This window comes from Otolemur garnettii, unplaced genomic scaffold, assembly GCF_000181295.1.
Source record: "Otolemur garnettii isolate 467f Iridium unplaced genomic scaffold, OtoGar3 scaffold00051, whole genome shotgun sequence".
Taxonomy (NCBI): Eukaryota; Metazoa; Chordata; class Mammalia; order Primates; family Galagidae; genus Otolemur; species Otolemur garnettii.
The window spans coordinates 3,896,857-3,906,352 of NW_003852446.1; the positions used below are offsets into that span (position 1 = coordinate 3,896,857).

The 9,496-nt window shown below is 39.4% G+C and overlaps 1 protein-coding gene across 1 annotated transcript in view; it reads left to right on the plus strand.

Moving 5' to 3' along the window:
• The first annotated feature begins 528 nt into the window (after positions 1–528).
• The window catches only part of CDKL5 (cyclin dependent kinase like 5), a 198,420-nt gene continuing 189,452 nt past the window's right edge, over positions 529–9,496 (plus strand). The window contains exon 1 of the mRNA XM_003791877.3: positions 529–616. The gene's annotated coding sequence lies outside the window, so the exon portion shown is untranslated. The remainder of the gene's footprint in view (positions 617–9,496) is intronic.

Sequence of the window (9,496 nt, forward strand, 5' to 3'; positions counted from 1 at the left end):
GCAGGATTCCCCCTTTTTTTCCGCAGTGACAGGCGGATTCCGGGGCCTCCTCGCCCCCTCCCTCCTCCGCAGCCACCCCTTTCTCAGTCACGATCTCCCCCCTCCCTTTCCCTCTTCCCTTTCCCCTTCCCTTTCCCCCTCCCCCGGCAACAGCTCCAGGCTTGGGCCCCGCCCGTTCCAGCCTCGCCAGCCCAGGTTGCTAGGGTCTGGCGGGGCAACCAAACCTGGCGTGCTAGGAGGCGCGGCACGCGCGTGCGCGTGCGCGCGCAAGCGAGCTTGTACGGGGAATCAGCGTTCTGGCTTGGGAGTCTCGAGCACCAGCTGCGCGACCAGGATGCGCGAGCACGAGCCCGAGGACGAGCGCTCTCTCCGTATTGGCTGTAACCAAAAGTGGGCGTGGCGAAGGCGGAACTCAGCGGGGCCTGAGAGGCTTCCTCATTGGTCCGAGCGCTCCGGCCGGGGCAGGGTAGTTAGCAAATTAGGCTGCGCGTTCGCGTCTGTTAGAGGGCGGGGCCGGAGGTTTCGGTTAGTTGTCTGTGCGGCTGGGGAAGGTACAGAAGCGACGGCGGCCTCAGGAGCTGTGGGGTCCCCTGCTGGAGGCGGGGGACTCAGCTGGGTGAGTAGTGGCGCCGGCACCTACCTGCCAGGCCTTCTCAGTGACACTTCGGCCCCGTGTCCACTCAGTTTTTCCCAAGCGAGGGGACTCACCCATTTCCCCTGGGCGAAGAAGAGAAGGGGCGGCGGCGCTGGTCCCCTCGGAGCGGGGCGACGGGGCTAAGGCGTCCCAGTCTGGAGTGGCCTCTCTGGCGCTTCATCGCGGAAGGGCTTCCCCGGAGTGACTGGGGCTTCATTTTGGGGTGTGAAGGAAGGCGAGAGAGTGTGAAAGAGGGGTGGCGGGTCGAGGCCGCCCCGCAGGGCTCCCCTCGGCAGCGGGTCTGCGGCGTCCCCGCCCCGCCGCCCCCGCGGCGCTAGCTCCTCGGGGCTTGCGGCGAGGGAAGCCCCTCTCCACTGGTGCCGAGGAGGAGCCATCGCGCCGGAGCCCCCTGCCCGAGTTCCGAGGGAGCCACATACTTGCCAGGGGCTGCGAGCTGCGTCCCCGGCCCTTCTGACCTTGGCTGCCCGCGAGGGTGGGCTAAAGACCCTCTGTCGGCTCCGAGGCTCCCGCAACGTTTCCCGAACAAGTTTCAGGCGTTGCTATGAAGTTTACCACGGGCATAGTGGGAAGAAGCAGAAATTGGCCCCTTCTCGGACCTTCATACCCTTTGGACCCTAATAGAAATTGAATCCTGGGGTTTGGAACCGTCTCGCAGAACGAACAGGTCCTTCTCGCATTGACACGTTTTGTGCCCACGTTGGGGGAAAAAATAACCTGAACATATTTCAGTGTAAAAGCAGATCTTCCTTCAGGGTTTTGTTTTTCGCTTCACTTGAGTGTTAAAGCACAGATGCCTGAATAAGAAAAGCCTGACCTTAGTATCTCTACGGTGTAATTAGACGAGTGCGGTGATAGTTAAGTAGTTGCGGATCATTATTCTGTTAACAATCTATTTTAATTGGCTGAAATTTAAGCTGATTTTAGAAAGTATTGGTTGACATAGAATAATTTGTTTCCGTGCATCTGACTTAGGTTTGTTTGAACGTGATGGTTATGTAGTTAATGTAAAGATACAAATTAATTTGCGAGCATGTGACTGAAACAGGAGACATAAATATGTATAGAATAGGGTTATCGTTTTAACATCTGCTGGAACATTTCCAGCTTGTTCCTTTCTTGCTGTAGGGTTACAAAAAAAGAAGTCTTTACCGAGGCTGTTCGGAATTATATGTGAATGACATTTGGATGCAAATTTGTTTTTAATTCCTTTAAGTGTTTTAAAATATTTTATTCATAGAATGTGAGGCAACTATAATTACTTGTCCCTGTGTCTTTAGTGTTGAAGGGGTTAGTATAAATATATTCCACAGCCCACTTAGGGCTCATTAATAAGTTTATAAAAGGTGTGTATTTTAAATATTTGAGAATATGATAGTTCAGTATCTACCAAGCCTTTTAATTTCTGTATTAAAAGTACTGTTTTAGGGTTGAGCATTTTTGACGTTGACACTGGAACCGGGAGTAAGGAAGCCTGCAGCAGCATTACCAGTTTGACACCACCAGTGGGTGTTTCTGTTGACAAATGCAGAGAAGAGAACATTTGGGAAGGAAATCTTTTTTTTGGGGGGGGGGGTTTGAGGGCGGGAAGGAGCCAAAAGAGAAAAGCTGTAGAACTAAAGCTGCCAGCACTGTGTATGCTGAGCATTTCACAAGTACAAGAAAACCTAATTGGGGAAAAAAAATTGCGTTTGGCTGTATTAAATAATAGAACTCCAAAAGAGGCATACTAAATAAAGGTTAACCATTCCAAGAGTGTTAAATAATCCACCATTTCAGAGTAGTTGGGGGTTCCTCATTTACAAAGAGCATCAAATCTCTTTGACTTGTCTTGCCTTTTTAACATAACTAATACAACAATTGATTTGATATATATATATTTATTAAAAACAGTTTTGTATTAGAATTTTCTTTATTTAGCATATTTCCTAAGCCTCATTTTTTTAAAAAAATTTGCTCTGTTAAAAAAAAATTAGAAATAGCATTCTTTCTCCAGAGAATATTCCTTTATTTCCTGCTCAGTCTTAATAATTTATTCATGATTTAGGGGCTTGTGGTAGGGATTTTTTTACCTCTTTATCTCAGGCTTTTGATTTTACTTTTGCAAGTTCCCTAGCTAAATCTGCCATCGTTTTTATTGTAATTTTGTTGGAGTTATTTAAATCAGAGAGTGGCATCTGTGAGTGTTCCCTGGGGCTTTAAAAGGAAAGGCTCCCATTGAAAGAAATTGCAGGGCCATCTCACATAGATGAGTAATGGAAGGTTGACTGATTGCTAATCAAATGTATTCTGTTCCAAATATACTGCATGGGGTTAAGGTAGTTTCATTTAATGAAAACCAGATTTTACATGGTTTTTCCACTTTGAAGGTACAATTTTGTTAACATTACAAACTGGAAAAGGTGGAGACATTCCTTTAAGTATGCTTTCCCCCGCAGCCTTGTTTCACCACTGTGTCCAAGAATCTGACTCTCAACAATAGTTGCTTTGTTGGAAATGACAATGACTTCTCTTTAGAAAATTAACCTTTCATTATGATTTACACCTCATTTTACTTTGTAATAGAAAATTTAGCTATATCTGAGAAATTGGCTGTAGGAAATCTGTAAAGAAAGCAGGGAAAATGAGTTTTCTTTAGCATGTCTGTTAAAATTTAACATTTTCTCCCTTCCATTTTGATAACTTTGGTGGTTATCTCCTTTATTTCTTATCGATATTAGAAGGTATACTAATATAGTACTTTATTTGGGGGCAATTATTGTGGGGATATGACTTTGTTAGGTAATAGATGCCAAGCATTTAAGAACAAATGAATCCACATGCATAGATCCAAAATGTGAGGGAAGTCCTTTAGATAACCCTTAACTTTGGTACAAGAACAAAAAAAATATGAAGCATTAAATGTTGCTTTCTAAGTAGAAAAGACAGCTTACTCAGAGCTGGGTAATTTTAGATTTTAACGGTTTGTTTTCTTTTTGTTGTTGTTTTTGGCAACAGCAAATTCTTTGATAGAGGGGGAGATAGACTCTTAAAGGTTCTTTACCATCAACTTAGGAAAATACAATTGAAAGACCGCATTTAAACTTTCTGTTTGGAGGTTGTCCCAATTTGCTTTCAATGTTAAACTCAACATTAGAAATCTTTTGTTTGTGATGCATGATTTCAGTGTTCAGATTTTAATTTTTGATAGTTTTTTGAATGTTTCCTTTGTATATAACAGTGGGTGGATGACTGAATTACTCAAAGGTCTGGTCTCATTTGAGTTTGTACATTTCTTTTTTTTTTTTAAATAACATCTTTATTCAGATATAATTCACACACTCCACAATTCACCCATTTAAAGTATACAGTTCAAGACTGTACTTTCAGGGTTCATTTGTATAGTTTGCTTGTTTGTTACTGGAGTCGTTTCCCTGAATGTGTAAGAGAGAGAGAGAGAAAGTGAGAGAGGAAAGAAAGTGATGAAAAGAGAGAGAATGAGTTTGTACATTTCTTCATACTAACGTATGAAGTTTGGTGCAAGTCTGTGGACACGTGTGAAAGCTGAAGATGAGGACCTTCTACCTAAAGAGACTGATAACATTTAAACATTGCACATTTGGGAATTACCAGAAAATTATTAGGTTAAAGGAACCTAGCCCATTTACATCTTTGAAATTGGTTGTCAGTAGTTTGAATAAAGTTCTTCACTTAGAAACATTTGTGTTTGGGATAGTTCTAATCAGGGTCAAGTGTTTGCTGTGGTCTCTATTTGGGCAGTCTATCTTCTTTATAATAATTATAATTTATTTATTGAGCCTTGCTGAATATCAGATACTGTGGCACATAGTATCTGCATGTATGTATGTGTGTTCTGCATGTATGTGTGTTCTGCATGTATCTGCATGTACATATTGCATGTATGTATGTGTGTTCTTACAATATCTCTAATGAGGTAGATGTTTTTCTTATTTCCTCAATACATGTCAGATGGGCTTAGAGAAATAAAATAATTTGCCCAGATTACCCAGCTAGTCAGCAGAAGAGCCAAAATTGCCATCCAAACCGGTCTGACTTGAAGTTGTGCTCTTCACAGCCATGCTTTTTACTTCTCTTTAGGAGTCTGATTCTCCAAGTGTACTTTGTGTTCCTACCGTACGTTATACTTGGGGTGTACTGGAGGTCTAAATAGGCTTCCAGGAGTTCATGGGTTACATGACAAGACTGGCTGACCTTTAGTCACATAGGAGGCTGGTCTCAGATCCATTATGACTGTTGGATAGGATAACCGTAAGTACAGACTTTTCTAATAGAAGGTCATTAGTTCTGTTTCTTTATAGATGAAGGTTGTACATAATCATTTATGCTCAAAGTGTGGTAGCTGTTTCTAATTAACCACTTGGTATTTCATGTTTCTGCATGTTCCATTATAACTTTTGCCTGACTTTGATTAAATTTGCCATACTAATAAAGGCTATGAAGGTACTCCTTGAATTCAATTTTGTGGTTTAGATGTACTCTTAAAATAAAATGGCAGCCATTACAATTTGCAGATAAGCATCTTTACAATTACAACAACTCCAGTGAAATAAAATCCAGAGGTGAGATTTTATAGAGGTATGTTTTTGTTTCTTAATACATAGAGGTTGGACTCTAAACATTTTTTAACTTGAAAGTAGAGTTTTCTGCTACTTAAAGCCACTTGGCGATTGTTTTGTGTTTTTCTTTAAACAAGACCCATCATTAAGAGAGCTAAATAGTTATTTAGCCTAAAAGAACACTTTTTAGAGGTCCATGTTAGGGAGGAAAAGGACTTAACACTTTTGTCTGTAATTGATGAAAAGCACTTTTGTCACTTATCAAAGGTAGAAAAGTAGTGATGAATATTGTAGGGCCTCAGGGCCAGAAATCATCTTGGCCAAAGCAGTTGTTCTACACAGATGTCGGCTATATGTAAGAACTTTTGTGGATTTCATTACAATGTACAGTTTTTCAGTGTGCATTTATTTTAATAGCTTTAATGAGGTGTTTTACATACCATAAAATTCACCCTTTTTCTGTGTAGCATTCACTGATTTTTTTTTTTAGTAAATTTATGGAGTTGTATAACTATCATAACAGTCCAGTTTTAGAACATTTCCATCTTGCCATTGCAAGTTTTTAAAACCATAGTTACTTCACCTGGGTCCCTTTATCATCAGACACTGATAAGCGAAATTGTGTAGCTCTTACAAGATGTCTTTAAAAAAATCTTCTTACACATATTATCATTTCTTGGTCCTTTTTGTATTTTCATAAGTTTTCCCCTAAACATAATACATAACAGAACATAAAGGACTGTACTACAAATGGTATAAATTACCTTGTGTTTGTGGTTTTGATTTTATTTTTGTTTGATTTTTTTTTTCAACCAGCAAATCAAATGCAGCATTCTTGGGGATATGATGGAAATACAGGAAAAAGAAATCAAGTTAAAAGTATTTATTGTGCAAGAAAAAAGTCAGATATAAGACCATGGGCAAAATAATTGGGTTTTCTGGATTTTAAGGTAACAACATTGTGCATTGTATTGTTTGGGCCCTAATCCCCTTTGATAGATCCATGTCTACTGCACATGTCATCGAGCAGGTTTCATAAAATGCAGGTATTTAGTCACATTACCTATTTGGAAATGGCTTGTCATGCAAGGTACCGTAGCTGCTTTTTGCTGCCTGCATCATTTTCTTCTTAGTTACCTTTTAGGGTGGGCTGGGAAGTAAAGCTCAACTGGGAACATAGAATTTGATCCAGTTGTACAGCACAGGTTGATCTCAGCCACGTGAGCAAATTTTCTCTTTTGTTCAGTATATTGCTTGTATAGATGGGCACTGTTGTAGGGTATATTGCTTGTATAGATGGGCACTGTTGTAGGGTAGTTTAGGATGTTATTTTTTGGGTACACATAGTAGAGGAGCAGAATGATTTGGTTGGAAGTAAAGTGTTACTGTATCTTATTTTCATTGCTTTTACATGAACGTTTCTCTGTGGAAAGGGACCCTTACAAGTGTCAGGCAGGTAAATCAGTAACTCCTTGTGTGGTAGGTTATGTCTGGATTTTTAATAACAAATAGGTTAGATACACAGGCACTGCTCTGATATTGATAGTTTACTGTCAATTTAATTATAACTGGCTTGAAATAGGCCTTTTTGTTTTGAGTACTTAACAGCTATGGCCATATGATTCTATTGTTTTGTATCCTTCATAATCTCACAGTGCTTTCTGAGAATGAAACGTCTTTGACTTAGAAGGAGATAGTGTTTCTGATAGTAAAAAACAACTTTAGTTTCTGGAAATTAACAAACAATGGATAAATAACATTTTTTCTGATTGCCTTAAATTATTTTAGGTAAGTTGTAGTTTCAGATCCCCATTTTAGATTTTGTATTATTTTTAAAGATTAGATTCTTGATTATATTAATCCGATTGAACACACACAGTTGATAATAGTAAGAACAGCTTACTAACTTGGATTTGCCCCATTCACCTGACATCAGCCAATTGTAGAAACTAGTTTCCTGCTGAGTAGAATCCTTCAGAGTTTACCAGAGCTGGTTAAGACATGACATATCCTAGAATTTATCCACACACCAAGACACACACCATGCCCTGGTTTGTGAGCCTCTTATGGGGCATATTGACTTTAATTGCCGGTAATCTTTATTACTAATATTACTAAATTCACGTTTAGCAATGCAAGAGAAAAGAGAAAGTTTGATCTTAATTGTACTTATTGAAAATAGTTGGCTAATTTTGTGCAAAGTGGTGTTTTGTACTTCATCAGTTATTTCTCAGATTATTTGTATTACATCTTGAGGATCTGTTCTTCACTTTGTTCTTTTAGCAGATACTTAATGTGTACTTACTGTGTGCCTGACTGTGCTAGAGGCTGCATTGAGTGATAAATAAAATGGAAGTTGGCCCTGTCCTTAAAGAATTTAGTCTTGAGATGGAGGCAGAGGAGAACTACGGAGCACATTGTGGGTAAAATGGAACCTCGTATAACTCAGGAGTTAGGAGTGCTGAGCCCCCACCCCCCACAGTTAAAAACCTGAGTATAACTGTAAACATTTTTTGTGTGTGTGTTCTACGCATTCAGAGAAACTTCTCTGGTAATGAACTATAGAAATGATTCCTGAAAGTAGTCTTTGTAAGGATAATATTGGACTCTCCCAAAACTTAACTACTAATAGCCTACTGTTGACTTACCAATAATATAAACAATTAACATATTTTGTATGTTATATGTATTGTATACTTTATTATAATAAAGTAAATCAGTAAAAAGAAAATGTTATTCAAATTATAGAAAGAAAATATACTTACTGTTCATTAAGTGGATCATAATGGTCTTCATCCTTGTCATCTTCGTGCTGGGTAAGGTGAAGAGAAAGGGATTGTCTTGCTGCCTTGGGGTGGCAGAGATGGAGGATGTGGAAGGGGAGGCAGGTGTAACTTTTACTGGAAAAAGTCTGGGTATATGTAACAGGGGAAGGGTGGAGAATCTGTTCTTGGGAAGGAGGTAGGATGGTCGCCCTGAGGAAGTAACATTTTAGTGAGACCTGAAAGGTGAGAAAGACCTGCTCAGGTTGGGGAAGTTTTCTAGTCTTAAGGTACAAATGCCCTGAGGTAGGGTGAGAGAGAGACAGGGAGAAGCTTTTGAAAAACAGAACTGAAAGAAATCCAAAATGGCTAAAAAGTAGAGAATCAGGTAATGAAGTGGAAGTAGGCAGGGGCCAGATCTTGAAAAGGCTTAGTAGGCCATCTGCTGGGTTTTTCAACTTGTTTTAAGTCTCCTGGGAAACTATTGAAGATTTTAAGCAGGGATGGGACACGAAACGAAATGCTACTAAAAACAAGAGTTTTAACTAATGGAACCTTGATAATTTACCCAGAAGGTCATAATCTCTTCTTCCATCATCTCATTAAAAATTTTGCAATTGCTCCCTTGATTGTCATCTGTGGTGTTCTTGTCATTGTTTTTATAGATACCGCCTTTAATTTTCTAAAGGCGCTTTTCCCTTTATCTTTCACCATTCTGTTAACCTATATAGGAACGTCATTTCTATTTATAACCAAATTAAAATATTTTTTCTAACATTTTTAGCTCTCTTCCATATTAAAACTTAAAATTCTTTGTTGGCCCCTCACCCCACACACACACCTTTAATCTGTGGGAGACATTTAATGTTCTAAACAAAATGTTTCATTAAATATCAACATTAAAATTGCTTAATTCTTTTGTTTTTTTCTAGGTACAGTGTCTTAGGTCTAATGTAATATTTCTCAGCATTTATGCTACTTCATATTTTATGAAATAACATTTGCGTACTTACAGTGTTTTCAGAGAATTCATTAATACTGTATAGGAGCAACAATACCTTATTAAACTGGTCTCTGTCAAACTTTTTATGTGAAAGTGCTGTTGTAAAGGTGTTATTTTGTATATCCTGATTTGTTTCTTCCTACAGTAAGCATCTTTATATGCTGGGTTTTGGGGGAAATCTTTAGCCATGCTAAAGTTTTGCTTGCCTTGATAATTGAATGAACATTCATTTAGGTCTTCCTTGGTGTGAAGTTCATGCCTGTATAGAATGCTGATGCTCACTTTTTCCCTCCAAGAATAGCCACAGCTCCCAGCGCTCTTCCGTCAGATTCTTACTTTGTTTTTTTCTTTCTTTTTAATATTTATTTATTTTTTTATTGAGACAGAGTCTCACTTTATCGCCCTTGGTAGAGTGTTGTGGCATCACAACTCACAGCAACCTCCAACTCTTGGGCTTAAGTGATTCTCTTGCCTTAGCCTACAGAGTAGCTGGGACTACAGG